Genomic DNA, 20,318 nt, shown 5'->3' with positions numbered 1-20,318 from the left:
CATTTTTATTATATACTTCTGTATACAAATGCATTTTATTCCTATTTATCCACTTGTGTACTACTATGTTTTTTAAAATGATCAGGGTCGGACTGGGAGGCCCGGGGCCCACCGGGACCGCTGTCCAGGGCCCCCCTCTGGCCCCCGCTACCTACTTTGAGCCGAAGCGCCGATCAGCATACTCCGTCAGGCGGCGCATCGCGCATGCGCAAAAATCACTAAGCGCGCATGCGCAAAAGGCGCCTAGGCTCACATGACTGGGGGCAGCTGGGAAATTGACAATATGTCTAGCCCCATGTCAGATTTCAAAATTGAATATAAAAAAATCTGTTTGCTCTTTTGAGAAATGGATTTCAGTGCAGAATTCTGCTGGAGCAGCACTTATTAACTGATGCATTTTGAATTTTTTTTTTCCCATGACAGTATCCCTTTAAGTTTTGTCTTTTGGGAATCTTAATTCAGATTTTAATTATGATCTTTAAAAGACTATATTCTGAACCAAACCTTAACAACAGATGATTTATGTTTTAAATGACCTATTAAAGAATCCAATCAAAGTGTATTGAAGTAAATATCACTCAGACAAGGGTATGTCATTGGTTTCCTTTCCAAGAAAACTGTAGAAAACTCTTTTTAAAGCCATCAGTCTACCTGGAGTTTCTGGAAAAAAATGCTCTAATTACAAAAGTCTGACATTTCCTAAATAAAAAACATGCCACAAGTTACTAAGGTGCCAAAAATGAGTAGCTTCTAAATTATAAAAGTGAAATACAATTTTCAAAAAAAGTACAGTAATAAAACCATAAAATGAAAGCCCTGTAACTGTAACCCCAGAATATGTCTTTCCACTCTGAAAGTCAAAATATTTGCTTGTAAATATTTTTTATGAAAATTGCTTTTTGAGGCTTAGACTTGAAAATGACTAGAACATGTTTAAATGTCTTTTATTTAAACATTTGAAACACTGAAAATGTCCTCAAAGCGTGCACAGTATCTCTCACATATTCTTGAGTACAAAGTACAGCATAAATATTAATACCATCTTGTCATCTTGTGAACAGTATGCTACCTAATATGCATAAGAATATAAAATGATGTGGTCCCAAAATGTAAATATTGCACATCAAACAATACCTTCTGCCTTACTTCAAACAGTTATGAGTCCTTATGTGTGGTGTTCCTGTATCCCCACCACCAGGGTATTTTGTAATTTGTAAATAAACTGTTGGAGCAACAAACTCAGACTATTCATTTTATGCAGTGTACATTTATTGTATTATTCCATACAAGTGTTTCAGGGACAAACCCCATCATCAAGTCCCTGAGACATGTTGTGTGGAAGGAATGAATGCCTGCATCTGAGCCTGTTGTTCCTATACTTCACTTCATTAGAAATCCAATAAAACCAGTCAAAGTAATAAAAAAAACGAGAACAGTAGTGAAGGCTTACTGTACAAATAGGGGGTTATTTATTAAAATCAGAATGTTAAAATCTCGGAAAGAGTTTTTCACTAGAGAATTCAAATTTTTAGGGGAAAAAAACAGTTCCAGTATAAATCAATGGGAGAGACACCTATCTCAATTTGAAGTTTTTGTGGTCTGCGCTGGGTTTAGCCGGAAAATCCGACTTATTTTGGGCAAAACCTCGAAAAATTAGAGCAATTCGGGGGGGAAAAAGCCAGAAAAATTTCAGCATTTTTTTTCCATGATCCGATTAAATCTAGGTTTTTTCTTATTAATAAATAAGATAAAATCGGCCATGGGAGTCTGGTTGTGTTTTTTTTTTTTGTAATAAATTATGAGATAAATTAGGATTTTAGTAAATTACCCCCTCAAAGTTTTATGGGGAGTCTGCAGCAATGCAAGAACTAAAAATAAAATAAAATTGCTACAAATGTTACCCCTCCACAAAAAATTAAATAATTTCACAGTGAGATTAGTGCTCATGCTATTCTTTTTGGGCAAAAAGACACTTTTTAGTACAGGTATGGGATCTGTTATCCGGAAAGCCGTTATCCAGAAAGCTCCAAATTATGGAAAGGCTGTCTCCTATAGACTCCGTTTTATCCAAAAAAATCTAAATTTTCAAAAATGTCCTTTTACTCTATTATTATAAAACGGTACCTTGTACTTAATCCAAACTAAGATATAATGCATTCTTATTAGAAGCAGAACCAGCCTATTGGGTTTATTTGATGTTTACATGATTTTCTAGTAGACTTATGTTATGAAGATCAAAATTACAGAAAGATCCGTTACCCGGAAAACCCCAAGTCCTGAGCATTCTGGATAACAGGTCCCATACCTGTACAACAAGTGGCCCAAGTCCAGTAGCAGACATATGGTATCTATGCCTGTGAATTCTTAAGGGAGTTACCCTGGTTATAAGCAAAGTGATTGCAGATCATATAGGAAGAATACAAGTCTCTCCAACACTGAAATGTGACTGAGTTCATTAATTAGTCATAGCTGAAGTCCTTTGTCTAAAGCTTATATTGTGCGTGCAGTAAAGAACATTTTGACAGGTAAAATGCCTTTATCATTTTAAAAAGAGGAAGGGCTAAATCAAATGTTGCTGTTAGCAAATTTTTGCTTATATAGTCAGAAAGGCTTACTCACATAACACTTGCAGGTGATATTTGTTAGCAAATCCTAAACTACATTCACACAAACTTTTGAAAATTCTGTAAATATGATTAGCAATTTTATCAGAAAACATTGTATATCTGCATTTACAATTCTCAAATAGAAAATAATTGTTAAATAATATCTAGTTGGATAATCTGATGGAGCAATGTAGGATTTTAACACATTTTGGCCTTCGCAGAGACATATTTCTTGAGAAAGGCACCTGTAAGAAGAGTTTTTTAAATAATATTTAACATCCCATGAAATCAGTGTTTTCAGTTTGCTTTACTAGATGCTTTCACGCACTGGATTGTGACATTAGGGGTTAAATTATAGAAGATGAAAAGTTTGCAATTAGTGATGGGCGAATTTGCGAAACAGGGAAAAATTAGCAAAACGGCACCGGTGTCTCGTTTTTGACGGCGGCGTCCGTTTTTGACGCTTTCGACTTTTTTTCCGATGCCAGCGTCAAATTTTTTTGACGTGGGAGAATTTTCGCGGGCGTTTCGTGAATTTAATCGCCGGCGGCAAATTGCGCAAATTAAATTTCACCCATCACTATTTGCAATGGGTCTAATCTCCTATTAGCATCACCTGTTTAAAAGCAAACATCTTATTGGTTGCTATGGATTACAGTGGCCTAACTACAGAGAAAGCAGACCCTGTGGGGGGGGGTCCCATTTCCTCTGTAGGGGATATATGTTTAAGAATGAGTCCCCTGAGGGACTGAAGCAAAGGTATTTTTATTTTTTCACCATTTATCCAATTATGAAGTTCCTTGAGTGCTCCATTTATTTTTGTTGATTTAAGATTACTTTTATATTCGCACCAGGGTCATTGTATGTGATTGATATGGCGTTCAAAACTGCGGCACAAATTTCAATATAGAATAAATGCAGATTTTTAAAGTCACTTTGCAGAGCTCTGTTTTCACTTTAACATATTTTTGCTGATCAGTGTTGAAAAACAAAATGAAATCCATTGTGATTCCATGTTCTATGGCAATAAAACATTGTAAGGAGTTCATTACTTTATAACTTGTTGTTAGGAAGTAAATGTTAGAAAATAAAGATGATCTAACGGTAGGTTCTGACCCAGTTTCGTAGACCATTGGGAGATGGATGATATGATGTTCAGCACCTTGGAGAGCAGAGCTTACACTTTGTTGGCAGGAGGATCATTAGCATGCAGGAACTGAGACCTGTCTGCTGTTTCACTATAAGCATCTGTCTTGGGAAAGGAGGTAAAGAGGCCTATTATATTAATTAGGTGAAAAACTGCCTGGTATGTTGCAACCTTTCCATTCAAGCTGTAAAAAAAAATGCAACTGTCAGAATTAAACTTTTTAAATAGCTTCTTGCAAAATCTTTCCATGTTCATAATCTGAACATTGAAATATGTAATCATTTGTTAAAACAAAAATTCCCAAAAAACGTAAGCCTGAGATTGCTCTCTTACCTAAATTACAGTTTTTTCTGATGAGGGTGACTTTACCAAAACGTTACCTTTTTTTTGCTTGTATTAAATCATCTTTGGTTCTGTGGCTTTTCCCACTTTTTTGTTCTGTGGTTTTTAAGTAGGGTCTTTTTGGACACTTTGACTTCATGTTCACCTTTGTTTCCATCATTTATCAAGGCCATTGTTGTAGTTCATGACCAGGGTTTGGATCTTGTCACATGTTACTCTTTTATAGTATGAGATTAGTGTGCAGAATGACATTGGTGCCAACTATTGCTGATTGCTATACAGGTATGAGACCTGTTATCCAGAATGCTTGGGACCTGGGGTTTTCTGGATAACTGATCTTTCCGTAATTTGGGTCTTCATGCCTTAAATCTACTAGAAATTCATTTAAACATTAAATAAACCCAATAGGCTGGTTTTGCTTCCAATAAGGATTAATTATATCTTAGCTGGGATCAAGTACTAGCTACTGTTTTATTATTTCAGAGAAAAAGGAAATCATTTTTAAAAATTTGGATTATTTGGATAAAATGGAGTCTATGGGAGACAGCCATTCCGTAATTCGGAGCTTTCTCGATAATGGATTTCCGGATAAGGGATCCTATACCTGTACTGCTTTTCATTTTACTTCTGGTTGTATAGGTAAGTATTCAGACATTATGCAAGTACCCTGTATAACTTACAATTTTATTTGTGAAAAATCAGTTTCTTGTTATTCCTTGAACTGAACAGGACAAAAATACAAACTGTAGCTACTCCACGTTTGGTCCTTCCAAGGTAGATAATCTGGATCTCAACCATGCAGTCCCTACAGTCACACAGTGGCGCTCACTAACCCACCTACCCACCAATGAGAACCGATCCAACATTGTAAGCTGGACAAATGAATCTCAAACCGATAACTGTAATCGAGGGCTCAGATCTAATTGCTCCAAATGTACGTTTGCTTAGCATAAAGACACAAATCCTTTATCGTTAGAAGTTCTTAGAGTTGGGGTGTTCCATTCCTTAGAAGGAGTACACATTGAGGCTTGTGGAACAGTATTGCACTGAAATGTGGTTTTACACATTTCAGTGGATCAACATAAACAAGAAGTAATCTGTAGGAAAGAATACATACAGAGAAATTAAAAATAATGGGACTTTAAAATTGTGTAAATTCCACGCGCATGAAACATGATTCCACTGTATTTATTAGCATTTTGAGATGATATACCTAACAATTATACTTTACAATTATTTTAATGCCTACTACTGTGTATTTTAATGGTGTATGGTAGAAAAAAAAACATGTTTTAGAATGAAACCTTCACTACATAATAGCTGTACTAGGAGGATGTCCTTTTCATCTACTGTGAATTGTGTTTTGTGAAGTATACAAAAGGGAAATATCTCTTGACATGTTTGCTTAAAAGAAATGCTTTTTTTAGCTGAGGCTGGATGTACGTAGCTGCTCGATTACTCATAGATTATTTTTGAGAGATGAAGTTCTTATTGAGTACTTTCAGATGAGCAGTACGTCAACAGATGAGGGACATGTGACCAAACAAATAGTTGTTTCTATGGCAGCCAAACACCAGGATTATTTTTACCTGCAACTGCAAATAATTACAAAAAAAGAAAGCTATCTGCATTGAGCTCATTCATTTGTGACGCCTTTATAAGTGGTAATGTTTCCAATTGTGGCTGTGAGCATGGAAACATCTGTGACTGCTGAAACTATTCCCAGTGTCCACAGTATGAAATCTGTCTCAATTAAATTACGAATGTATGTCAAATTTTATTTGTACAGCACCACCTGAGTATGCCATGCTTAGCATTCTGTAGGCTGTCAACTTCAGCCAAGCTCAGGGATGAACATGCACTCTTCCCAATGGTCCGTCTGCAGCACCATCAATTTATATTTTTTACTAAATGGAAGACACATCTCAGAAACTAAGAATGATCATGTAAATTTTTTCCCGATTTGCCACCCAGGGGTTTAACTTGAAGGTCTCTATCTGCTGGTCGACCACCAGCATCTTCTGGCACAGTTGTGGCATCAGTCATAGGGAAAATGTAAAGCATACATTACATGGATTTTCATCTGCCAATTGAATTATTGTGCTCATTGCTCTTCCTATAGCTCTCTGAACAAAGGCTGCTAGGGTGCTTAGTAAATGAGACTGAATCCAGTTACACACTGAAAGGTCTGTTTGAACATGTTTGTCACTGCTATAAATTCCAAATTGCCAGTCACAAAAATATAAGAACAAAAACTGGAAGGAAAACTTGGCATTAGTAAATCGTAGAAATGTGAAGGGGAGGGGAAGCATCCGATGCCTGTGGAATTATTTTCACTAGATGTAAATTATGAATATTCTTTTTGGCCACATATAATTTCAGTTCAAAGTGATGCTGATGCGTTAGGATTGTGTCAGTTATAAAGGAGGGACCCCCTATTTAAAAAAAAAAAAAAAAGCAGTACTTGACTGTGGGTTAATTACCTGGTCAGACGAGGCATTCCAGTGATAGAACTCTGCAGTAATAAACTTGGGCAATCACAAGCCCAGCCATTTCAACATTATTTCAAATGAGGAAAAAACTGCAGCTCCTGGATTAGTCTACATGTATATATGTTATGTATTGTGTATGCTGAGGTCATGCTTATCATTGTGGTCAGCTATTGACCCTTTAACCATCCAGTAGGTGGCAACCATGGGTCAGCTCATAAGAGTGAGTGTATGATTACAGAAATAGCTACTTTCACAGAACCAAAGGTTCATTTATTTTTTTAGGAACCTTTAATGTAGGAATGTGGAATTCTCTCCCAGACTCAGTCCCACTGGCAGAGACATTAGATAGCTTTAAGACGGGGTTTGAGGGCTTTTTAGTAATTAAAGAAATACAGGGTTACTGAAAATAGGTCTTAGTACAAGTTCATCCAGGGAATAGTCTGATTGCCATCTTGGAATCTGGAAAACTTTCCCTCAAATTGAAGAGGCTTCAAAAGGTTTTTTTTCTTCCTTCCTCTGGATCAACTAGCAGTCAGGCAGGTTTTATTCAAACATATAGGGCGTGAACACACATGTAGTTTTCGGTGCGGAAACGCGGATCGGTTTTTAAAAAAGCTGACCGCCGCCTAAATACGCTAACCTAGTGTGCCATTGCCTAAGCTTGAAACCGCTTAGCTTTTTTACAAGGTGGTCGGCTTGATGGACGTGTCTTCTGTAAGAAATGTAAGTTTTCATGTTGATTGTGCAAGCAAAACCGAATAGCCACCGTTGTAGGTGATCGTCATTTACATTTACTTTAAGCAGAGTACTTGTGTAAGCCAAGTTTTCAGGCTAAGATTAGTCAGTATGACTAGTCTGATCAGAATGTCCTTCACGTACATCATGTGATTCTGATCGATTGTCTGAGTTTCAACGTATTACAGCTTTGAGTCTAATCTAGCCACATGTCCATTTGCATTGCCTTTTTTTTTTTTTTAGATTTTATGTGTGTGTGTGTGTGTGTGTGTGTGTGTGTGTGTGTGTGTGTGTGTGTGTGTGTGTGTGTGTGTGTGTGTGTGTGTGTGTGTGTGTGTGTGTGTGTAGATCTTTATATAGTGCTACTGTGTACATGTGGCACATGTTTAGAAGCACAGCAGAAGAGAGATATAGGTATGGGATATATTATCTGCAAACCCATTATCCAGAACACTCTGAAATAAAGCAGCACCTTGTACTTGATGGTAACTAAGCTGCATGAATCCATATTGGTAACGAAACAATCCTACCGGATTTAATAAAGTGTTTTCTTATTAGGTGCCTTAGGGCAATGACTGATAAATCTCCTGTACCCAGGCGACTAATCCCCTGCTAATGCTCTCCCACTAGCAATATAGTAAATCACTGGTGGGAAAACATACGAGCTTTGCAAAGAAACTTCAGATGACTTCAGAAAAAACAAAGCTCTGCATGTGATTTTCCACTGCCAATTTACCAAGATGCCCTAAGGCATTTAATAGGAAAACACTTAAGGTATGGAAGCAGACTAAACACAGATATGAGGCAGGACACGGTTTAACACGATAATATTAAGTGACAGAGCTCCATGGTCCAACTCTATAAAGAGGTATTTCTGCTGGACCACCCCAGCTGCAGAAACAGAAACTCTGCAAAAGATGGCTTTTTGTTGAACAGTCTTCCATGCAAGATAAGGGTTCCTCATTGATTGAAGTGATAATTGCATTGAACATGGAAAAGAGAAATCTCAAAATAGTGCTTCTATTTTGTATTGGAAAAAAAACGCATTGTTTATACAGTGGATTTACTAGTAGAGGCATAAACTAAACTGGTAATGTGACAATTTAAAACATCTTTTCAAAAAAGCAAATTGTACAATTATAAGCATTTCCGCAGCAGGTTGTTTTTTTTATTCTTGAATATATTTGTATGGCCTCTATTCTTTAACATCATTGTCACACAACATCCGGTCAGGATCCCTGACACCTGTGCCGTTGCACAGATGCGAAATCCCTTGTAAATGTAAATGCGTCAGTCTTTTGAAATGCTGTAAACTATGTGCCTGTTCCAGTGTTTCTAGCAGTTCATCAACACCAGGTGGCAACTGTTGTTTTTGTAAATCACAAGTTCTGCAACGTTAAAAGAAAAGAAAACTGTCTGAAGGCCGGAAAGCTGCATAATAGGAAGGTAGATAATTTAGAATCTATTTAAAAAAAAGACCAATTGAAAAGTAGCTAAGAATAGCACTTTATAGAATAAAATCAATCCAAGAGTGATGAAAGTATAAAGGATTACTCAGACTTATCACTCACACTTACTAGAGACATTCTATATTTAACTCAAAGGCGAATTACAGCTTGAAGCATCTCCTAGAAATGGCAGTCCATTTTATATTAGTTAAATAGTTGATCCTCTAGAACGAAAGGTGTTTCCCCAATCAGGCAATCAGCAGGGCTCTCCTAGAAACGATCGCTTCTTTTACCCACCATATTTTTCTGGACTTTGAATCTGGTGGGTAAAAGAAGCGATCGTTTGGAAGTGAGACTATCGCTCATTTGGATGAAGCCATTCAGTGAAACGCGTCAGCGATAGGACAAGAGTGTGGAAGCGGCAGCCTGGTGACCCGAGGAAACTACAGTGGACTAAGGTGAACGCATCGGACGGTTCAGTTACGCAAAGGACTCGGAACAATAGACCTGAATGCCATATTAGTTTTAAAGCGATTTTATTGGAGGAATGCTTGTGAGTGCAGTTTTGAATTATTTATTAAAATTTTTATAACGCTTCCACACGTTACTTCCTTTTTACCCACCAAAGTTTTAAGAAGAATGAAAGTGGACTGAGACGCTCAAATTACATATGCCTGTATCAATTTACTTCTTGTAAGTATAAACACCTGCCAGACACACTAGGATCGGAGTGTGGGCTTCTGTGCAACTATAACTCTAAACATCACAGGTGTCAAAACCTGGATATATAAATAAGGACTATAGCCGAAATACCTCTAGCACCACTGGTTAAATATTAACTCCTGATGGTGGTGCATGATTTTTTATTCACATGCGGTTATATTCGAACATAACAAGTTCACTAAAAATATCATAATTTATTTTGAAATACTGCACTATATATATTTTATCTGTTTTAAGGTGGCCATACACGGAGAGATCCGCTCATTTGGCGATGTCGCCAAACGAGCGCATCTCTCTCCGATATTCCCACCTTGAGGTGGGCAATATCGGGCTGATCCGATCGTGGGCCCTAGGGCCCAACGACCGGATCCTAACGCATGGGAAACGGGGGTCGGATTGCGGGACCGCATCAACGAACAGATGCGGCCGCGATCCAACAGGATTTTTTGTCCCATCCGATCGAGATCTGGCTGATCTGGAGATCTGGCCTTATCTCGATCAGGGAAGCCCGTCGGGGGGCCCCATACACGGGCCAATAAGCTGCTGACTTGGTCTGTCAGCAGCTTTTATCAGCCCATGTATGGCCAGCTTTATATTCCCCCTCAAAACCTTGTGGTTTTTGAGGAATACAGCAATCTCGTGTGGAAATAGTCCATTTTATATGCCTGAGAATAATACTACAGTAATTGTAGAGTAATTTCTGTAAATGTTTATCTTTAACCGTGTTCATTCCTGTATGTGTCCATTTGTGTTGAGGGGCATTTACATCTTACTCTTTTTTTACTTCAGTAAGTTAAATAAAGAAAAGACTTTGCTTATTCGTGTCAAAAAACCAAATGGCAGCAGATATGGAAAAATTATTAAGTCATCAAGAGGTAAATCAGATGCTTTTAGCACCTTGATAATTCATCAACTACCTGTTACCTGTTCTGTGGTCTGTAACATAACAGTTTATTTGGTTTGGCCTTGCAATCCTCATAAATGTAAAGAAAACGGAAATATGGTCAGTGTATATACTGGTATGGGATCCGTTATCCGGAAACCAGTTATCCAGCTCAGCATTACGGAAAGGCCGTCTCCCATAGACTCCATTTTATCCAAATAATCTAAATTTTAATAAATTGTAATAATAAAACAGTAACTTGTACTTGATCCAAAACAAGATATGATTAATCCTTATTGGAAGCCGAACCAGCCTATTGGGTTTATTTAATGAGTTAAATGTTTTTTTTAGGAGGCTTAAGGCATGAAGATCCAACTTGCAGAAAGATCCATTATCCAGAAAACCCCAAGTTCCGTGCATTCTGGATAACAGGTCCCATACCTGTATTTGTGATCGCTTTGAAGATCCAAAGAAAAATAGCTTGATTGTCGCAGAGATTTTACTGCAGGTAGGAGGTCTCTTATCCAGAAAGCTCAGAAATACAAGAAGGCCATCTACTATCATTTTAATTTTTAAAAATAATTTCCTTAAACTCTATAATAATAAAAGAGTACCTTGCATTTAATGGTAACTAAGCTGCATGGATCCATATTGGCCGCAAAATCCTGTGTCGTGGAAAAAAAGCCAGGTCCTAAGCATTCTGGATAAAACCTTACTACCCATACACTACTACACACACGTGCACCCATTACCTGAATAATGTTTTTGATTTGTGGTAAAGATCCCTGAAAGACTCCTCAGATCTAAACTTAGAGCCCAGCATTAGGACACATCAGGGTTAACCAATATGCCACCAAATATGCACTCAAAGAGCAATCCAGTGTCAAATTATTATATAGTGAGGACTAAAGTGGCTGAATTAGGGTTTTTTGTATATTGCTGCCTTTTGAGGCATAGAGAATTCAGGGCTTTTTAGACTACTTTAGGTGAACATAGTAAATGGTAAACAATAACTTTATATTTTCAAGTGTGGGTACCATGTACCCGTTCTCTCCAAGTGCAGTGCACCTTTACCAAAGTATCCCTGGCTATTGTATTTTCAATGGCAACTCTAGTCATTAATGAGGCCAGTCCAACTTCTGATGATCTTGTTGAAGAAATGTGATAATTTCTTGTCTCTCAACAGTAAAAGAGAGTTTAGGCAGTGAGTGTCCTAGTTGTAAGTGCTGTACTATATATAACTGCTGATTGATCGCTTTTAAACAATACGATTTTCTCTCTAGTGTGGTGATAAGTCAAACGACAGAGAATTGTATAATTAATTGGTTGACATTTGCCTTTTAACCACTATATTGTGCATAAATCGATGTTGATGTTGACCTAAAATCTGACCTTTGGTCACTGAGAGTGTAACCTCAAATAATACTGTGAAATGGGACTGTGTCTGCTCTGACAAAGGGGCAGACGCTGGCGAAAAGTCATCAGGAATTCAATCCGCAGGGACATCGCCAATTTAATAACAGGTGTAGAGGATAAGTCACTAGCAAAAGAGATCGTCGCTAGTGCAGTTTCGCGCCTTTTCGCTCAGGCGAACGATTTTACTCCGCAAATTCACTAAAGTGTGAATTTTACAGAACGTGACCTGTTTTGGCAGAGTTTCCTTCGCCACCTTAGCTCTGGCGAACTGATAAGATGAAGCTACATCCTCCTCAATCTTATGTCTATGACATCATATCCTGTATGCTGAAAAGTCATCAAATTTTTTAAAAACACTGGCATTTTTTCTTATTTTAAAGCGGGATTGTCTTTAAAAGTTGTAACTATTGAAAGGTTTTTATTTTACCATTTTTTTTACCATTTGAGGGGCATGCCACATTTGTTTTAGGGTGTGCTCATGTCTAGGGCATTATAGCAGTCCCGGACTGGCAATCTGTGGGTTATGGCAAATGCCAGAAGGGCTGCTGTATGGTTCCATAGAAAGTTACCATATAGGGGGCTGTTTGGGCTGGTAGGGGGTTTTTTGGGCCCCTGTGTACTTGGAATGGCAGGGCCTATTTTGACTCCCAGTCCAGGCCTGCATTAGAGGATCTCTTTTGTCTTTATTTTGCTTCCTTGGACATTTGTAATAATAAGTGACCAATTCAAGCATTTGCACCAACATTTCTAATAAAGACGTCTGTATGACCTATAAGTACCTGCCCTATTAAAATTGAGTACTAACGAAGTTTCGCTAGGCAGAAACGAACATTAGCGAAAGTTCGATTGTAAATGCTTGCGCTGACGAATTTATGCTAGGGAAACTACACTAGCATTCGGCTGCAGAGACGCAATTTAGCATTTTAGTGAATTAGCGTAGTGGTAGCAAATTTGCACTTGACGAAGTGTGGTGAAGATTTCACAGTTGAAAATGTGCCCTTTAGTGAATTTGCCCCATACAGTTTAAAGTCAGTTGCGTGTTAATGTCAATTGTACTTCCCACTCAGATGATCCAGTTTCTATCCCATTCTCAGGTTAACAGTTGGTAACTGCTGGTAAAGAGGCATAAAAGCCGTTTTTGGGTATTTAAGCCTCCCATCAAAATCTATTTTTTTTTCCCTTCTTGTTTTGGAGGCACATGTACACATACCACTTGTTAATGTCAAAACATTGCCTGATCTAATTTGTAATGATGGAGCATGTAGATACTAATATAGCTGTCTGTGCTATTTTCATCAAGTAATTCTGTCTATGTGTACCCTTGGCAACATGACTGCACAGTTTACAACTCGAAGCTGCGTACTGGCATCAGCTATGCACTCTTCTAAACAGCTGCTCTGCAGTCAAGCTCTTTTAACATGCCACTACACATGGCTAAACAGTTCTCGCAGTTAATATTGAATAACAAGGACATGCTTGCTGTGCCTTCCCCTACAACTAGATGCTTATTGAATGAAGGCCATGTACAATTATGAATTACAGTGGCTTGGTGTAAGCATACAGATACAGTCAGCTATTTTTGTTGGAAGCATACAGATCTATACCATACAGTCAGTTATTTTAGGTCTGTAAAAGAGACTCTCATTGGGTACAAATTGCTAGTGATTTTCTATTTTTCATAAAGCAAGACTTTTTTTTTTACTAATAAATATTTTTAATATTTATAAAGCGACAACACATTCCTCAGAGCTGTAAAATAAATTCATGTTGCTCTTTCACTGGAAGGTCAAAGCCCGCCATAAGTGATGCCATTACCACTCTGAAGATGCTAACCGCAGTTGTGTGTGAGCCACAAAAACATGCTTTAATATTATTATTTTTTTTAATTCTTTAAACTTAAATTACCCTGCCGACTAGGTTAACAGTTTGTAAGTCAGAATGAAAGATTACAAGTAAAGGGGCCTAAATGAAATTTTAAGCAACAAAAAAACTAAGATAAACACAGGGAGAACATAGGAAGTCCATGCTGTTATCAATGCTTTCACCATGATGGTCCATCTGTGACACTTTAATGGAACCGTTCAGTGTAAAAATAAAAACTGCGTAAATAGAAAAAAAATGTTTCTTATATAGTTAATTAGCCAAAATGTAATGTATAAAGGCTGGATTGAGTGGATGTCTAACATAACAGAACACAATTTACTGCTTTTCAGCTCTCTAACTCTGAGTTAGTCAGCGACTTGAGGGGGGGCCATATGGGACATAACTGTTCAGTGAGTTTGCAATTGATCCTCAGCATTCAGCTCAGATTCAAAAGCAACAGTTATAACCCACATGCCCCCCCCTCAAGTCGCTAATTAGTTACTATCTGGTAACCAATCAGTGGAAACCAAGAGAGCTGCAAAGCAGGAAGTAGTATTCTAGCTATTATGTTAGACATTCAGTTACTCCAGCCTTTATACATTACATTTTTGGCTAACTAACTATATTAGAAACATTTTTTATTTTGCATCGCCTATTTACCCATTTTTTTTTTTATACTGAAACATGAACGTCCCCTTTAACTTTTAAACAGATGCAAAAGGTTACATTTATGATTATGATGATATGATTGTAGACCTGAATAAATCGTATTTTACACAAACATAAATCTAATAGTTGCCTCTGTCTCGATCATTTACAGGAATTGGCGCAGATGAAGCAGGCGTTACTTGGCTTACGCAGCAGAAGGCAAGGTAGACTTGTGTCCCCGACTAGGGAACTTATAAGAAATATGAAAACAAATTCAAAGCCTACAGAACACACAATGCAGCCCCATGTTGAAGATAATATATTTATCCCCAAACCAACGTTGTTTGTATTTCTTTTTCATCCTCCTCTCTTGCATTTGTTTTAGGGCTGCTACAAGCAGCAATTCTGCAATTCAATGCAAAAGCTCCCAGTGCTGCTTCCCATTCACTTGAATGGCATATATGTGACAGCACCAGTCACACCCTGTATGTTGAGACCTAAGGCTGTTGTACATGTTCCCACATAGAGCCGCCTTATGAGTAAGTAAAGTTTTAGGCCTCCTGACAGCTACAGCTGATGTTTTGGAGTTACTCAAAAATGGATTCCTGATTTAACCTGAAAGCTGCTTTTGACATTTGATTGGTGAGATGAAAGTGAATGAAAGCAAACAGTGACATTTTGATATTTTAAAAAAGTCATTTTGACATAAGGGATTAACCTGGTTTATTCTAACATCTCTCCCATTTTGACAGACAAAAAAGGAAAGCCCTGAATGGTACAGAAGATTAAAGCAGAAGACAACATGAAAGGAAAGCCATGACATAAATACACTGTCCTCTGGAGAATATTTTTTTTGTAAGGTTAATTGTTGGGAGTTTACTGATATTTTATTCATTGTTTTTGTAATTCCTTTAAAATAATATATTCAGCTTTCTACAGTGAGAATCATTTGTTTTTAATACAATGACAAAGAATTTCATTAAGTTTTGCAACATTATTCGGTAATTGCTACATTAATTGGGTTGTGCATCTTTCATGTATGCATTAGATATATTGCTTTCTGCTCAGCGGTGGATAACATTGCCATTTGGGTGTAGGATAGTAGCACACAAGGGTTTGTAGAAGGTAGCTTTGTATTTTTATATACAGTAAGGTAGATAGCCTGCCAAATATTCCTTTAAGAATTCTAGTTAGGTGTGTGAATAATTTCATAGAACTTACCTCCAATCATGAGTCCCCTCTCAATTGTCCCATCTCCAAGTTCCCTTCAAACAATATCAATCCCATGCATGTGGACCTGGCAACCAGCAGAGTTAATTGTCACTATTCTTTTTTTTTCTCTCCGTCAAATACCAGTTCAACTTCAAAGTGATTTAGATATTTTAAGAGACTTATAGCTGGTTTTACCTATGCAGAACACACAATGCAGCCCCATGTTGAAGATATATTTATCCCCAAACCAACGTTGTTTGTATTTCTTTTTCATCCTCCTCTCTTGCATTTGTTTTAGGGCTGCTACAAGCAGCAATTCTGCAATTCAATGCAAAAGCTCCCAGTGCTGCTTCCCATTCACTTGAATGGCATATACGTGACAGCGTATGTGTGTGAATAATTTCATAGAACTTACCTCCAATCATGAGTCCCCTCTCAATTGTCCCATCTCCAAGTTCCCTCCAAACAATATCAATCCCATGCATGTGGACCTGGCAACCAGCAGAGTTAATTGTCACTATTCTTTTTTTTTCTCTCCGTCAAATACCAGTTCAACTTCAAAGTGATTTAGATATTTTAAGAGACTTATAGCTGGTTTTACCTATGCTTAAAGTCTGGACAATATTTTGAATTGCTATAACTGCAGAGTCTATACAAACATACTGAACGCAAATATTTAACAAACTGATGCTTTTCTATAGCAAATTTAGCTTGCCTTATAGCTTCTTTGCATGTTATCCTCGTTTTGGAGAAGTTCTCTTATGATACAATGAAACAACAAAAGGGGCACAGAACTCAATGTCTGAATCACTCACAATGTAGATCAGGTAGTCCAAGTGCACCAGCCACAGACCCTCAGCTTCAGGAGCAGATAAACCAATAGCATAACAAACAGGGGGCTTCCAATTATGAGCCCATGATTAAGTGACCAGAGGCGGCACAAAATGTGTAGGGCAATAAACAATATGTTTTTATACTATTTTTGATGGCCCTTGTTGAGTTCTTTTGAGTGCCTGGAAGCCCCCTGCTTGTAGTGTCTCACATGATCCCAGCAGGTACACAAGGAAAAGCTTCCATGCTCTTTTCCATTAGAAAATAACACTTTCCTTTCGCTTACTTTTCTGACACCAGGTCTTATATTGTGAGATTTACAAATGTATCATTTATGTTATGGCATATTCTACTGCTCTGTTGCTTTTTACTTTAATCCATTTTGCCCCTTTTTGAATTGGGTGTATCGAAGGGGACATTATAGCCAGACAGAACATTTGAGGATTCACAGTGCAAAGAGGAAGTTTCTATTAAATCAGACTAACAGAATAAATGCATATAACACCCCTCTGCTTTTGTTTTAGAAAAGGGCAAAGCCAATAAGAGTCTGACACAACAAGACTAACTGGTCAGTAAATGCAAATTATATCTGTCTCGGTAACATTTCACGTCAGCTGACACCTTAAGAACAGACACATAGATGGTTTCAAAGGATCAACCATCCTAAGGATAGAATTTCTGTAAACCAGACATGCTGCAATCTAGTTAGATGAGTTATTCAAAGTCAGGCATCCAATCAAACTCTTCATTCTGACACCTATGTGATGGAATTCCAGCAATTTTTTTTTGTAAAAAGTCAAAGATCAAAATTGCAGTTGTGATCTAAAATGATTGATTATCAAATGGAAATAATTTAAAAAAATTAAATCTTTCCACCGAAAATAGAAGTCACTGAGAAGTGTACTGTATATTCAAGGTTCAAGCAAGTTTAATATTTTTTTTTTTCAATGCTTTTTTTTTTTTCAAAAGTATTTTCCTGCACCAAAACATAATTGAGATTATCTTATTCAAATATTTAAATAAACTTTTAATTTAAATTCATATTCCTTCTAATGCAAAGAACATCCCTAATCTGGGTAGGATCTGGTTGGCTGCCTGATTATTGCATTTGCTGCTGAAAGCATTTACCCTACATCACATATTAAAGGAAAACTATACCCCCTGAACAATGTATGTCTCTATAAAAATATATTGCATAAAACAACTCATGTAAAACCCTGCTTCAAGTAAATAAACAATTGTTATAATAATATACTTTTTTAGTAGTAGGTGCCATTGGGTAATCATAAATAGAAAATTGTCATTTTAAGAAATAAGGGCCGCCTTCTGAGATCCTAGGATTCACGGTGCACACAAACAAACCATACATGTTAGGTCACATGAGCCAATTAACAGACACCGTACTGTCTTTTGTATCCACACTTCTTCCTATTATAGTTAGGGGTTTATTTAAAAAAGTCTGAAAACTCTGATTTCTTATGCTTTTTTGCCTGAAAACTTCGGGGTATTGCACAAAACCCAGCACACGTCAAAAAATCATTGGGACTTCTCCCATTGACTTATATGCAACCTTGACAGGTCTGAGATGCCGGGTTTTCTGATTCTGACTTATCCATCCACAGGGTTTAATAAATTCTGAAAAATTTGTGATTTTTTAAAAGTCCGATTTGATAAAAAAATAAATAAAGACATTTTTGGGATTTATTCATTCAGAGTTTAGTAAATATCCCCTTTAGAGTTGTAGTATTTCTGGTCAGGTGATCATTAAATGGTGGTTCAAGGTAAGAGATGTAAAAGGCCACTTAATAAGATATAAACAATCAAAGTTTTGCTGTTATGTGAGTATTAGGCAGCACCCTGGGGCAGATTTATCAAAAAATTTAGTTGACTTTTTTTTTTTTCTAGAAAAAAACCTTAATATACATGCTGGTATTTTCTGAAACCTTGAAATGTTGGGATTTATTAGTGAAAAAAGTTGCTAGACAACTAAAAAAATAAAAGCTGGCTAGTTATTATAGAAGTCAATGGGAATTGAAAAACTCTATATATATTTCCCCAGCTATTAAAACAATTGAGATTTTCAGCCTCATTGAATCTGAATGGAACAATGGGATTTTAGCTTGTGTGCAAGTTTATTCCCGCTGAAAAACACGTCCATGTATATTCTATCTTGTTTTTTGCTTAAATAAGTTAGTGCTTGATAGAAAAAAAAGCATGATTGCGTAAAGACACTCGAGAAAATTTTTTATATGCATTCGCATTTTTTTCTTGACCTTGAAAATGAGTAAAGCTACAACCTTATTTAACACCTTGGAGCTGATATGTAAACACTGAACAAATTTGCACCTGGGCAGTAACTAATAGTAACCAATTTGTGATTAGCCAGTTTTTCAGCCAGTTGCAGGGTGAACAACAAAACATTTGATGATGATGGTTGCCACGAGTTACTGCCCAGGTGTGAAGTTTGACCATTGTTTATTAATGAGCCCCCTTGACTGCTAACAAAGAGTCATCACCCTTAATTGCCCTAGCACTTAACAGTTAAATTGGTCACTCCATCAGCATCAAGTTAAGCCTCTTCAATAATATAAAGAACAATACAGTGTTGTCTTCTTATTATAAAGAAAAAGCAAATAGTTTTAAAATAGTTTAGGAGAAATAACTACCATATTTCAGAATATTCTGGATAAAGGGATAATATTAGTGAAACCTGAGGGGTGGATATCCCTTACTGTCTTCAGTTACTTATACAGGTATGGGATCATCCATTATCCAAAAACCCATTATCCAGTAAGCTCTAAATCATTGGATGGCTAGGTCCCATAAACTCCATTTCAATTAAATATTTTAAATTTTTAAAAATGATTTCCTTTTTCTATGCAATAATAATAAAACAGTACCTTGTACTTTATACTAACTAAGATACAATTAATCCTTATTGGAAGCAAAATGTCTAAGGGGCAGATTTAATTGAAAATGTGAAATTTCTAATTGTTTTATGGTCAAAACTCTCAAAATTCGAATTGCGACTAATCCAAACTCGAATCGAATTTTAATTCAAATTCAATTTACCAAACCTAGACCCCTGTAACAATTCGAATTCCACCGAATTCCATTGCCACCTAAAACCTGCTGAATTCATATATAAGTCAATGGGAGAGGTCCAGTAACCAATTTGAAGATGTTAATAGCCTTCCTGAAGAAGAAAAAAATCGATTCGAGTTTAGATTTGAGTTTTTGGGTTGGTAATATTTGTTCGATTTTTTGATATTCGATTTTTTTTAAGTAACCTCCCAATCGAATTTCGAGTATATTTGAATTAAAAAAAAAATTCACATGAATTTGAAATTTGACCTTTGATAAATGTGCCTCTAAATGTTTTTTAGTAGACTTAAGAAATAGAGATCGAAATTACAGAAGGATGCTTATCCACAAAACTCCAGGTCCCAAGCATTCTAAATAACAGGTCCTATACCTGTAATAATTCTTCTGGTGCAAGTCTGCTGCCCCCTGGGACTACTGTCATGTTTAAGAGGGTTCCCCACACTTGCACATAATCCAGCAGAAAAGGTGCGTGTTTGAATATAAGTACCTTTATAAACACAGACAACATTTGCATGCGTTTTCTGGTGACTGCAATTGCAGCTGTGTTGGTAAATGACCCTTCTTGTCTCTTTTACAGCATTTTAGACCCGAGCAGATCAGCAGCAATAAGCAATAGAGATCCTATTATCTGAATATTGTGATGCAACGGTCTGTTTATTCCCGATTAATTAATCTCCCCACAGCCAATCACTTTCATGTGAAGATGTCACGCTGACTCCCAGAAAGAATGATAATCTTTTACAGAAAGGATTTGTTAGTTATTGTGCAGTTCAGCAAACAAAAGAAAGAATATAAATAAAGTAAAGCAATCCGTAGGTCTCATTTTACAAGGTTTACCAACGTATCCAAGCATCATCCCAAAATATC

The 20,318-nt window shown here is 36.9% G+C and overlaps 1 pseudogene; it reads left to right on the top strand.

The window, feature by feature from the left end:
- LOC108707540 overlaps nucleotides 1-15,237 on the top strand; it is a 63,480-nt pseudogene extending 48,243 nt beyond the window's left edge.
- Nucleotides 15,238-20,318: the final 5,081 nt, after the last annotated feature.

Source organism: Xenopus laevis, chromosome 2L (assembly GCF_017654675.1).
Source record: "Xenopus laevis strain J_2021 chromosome 2L, Xenopus_laevis_v10.1, whole genome shotgun sequence".
In the NCBI taxonomy this organism is placed as follows: Eukaryota; Metazoa; Chordata; class Amphibia; order Anura; family Pipidae; genus Xenopus; species Xenopus laevis.
Note: the sequence above shows the minus strand (reverse complement) of the source record. Positions and strands in the feature narration are given on the sequence as shown.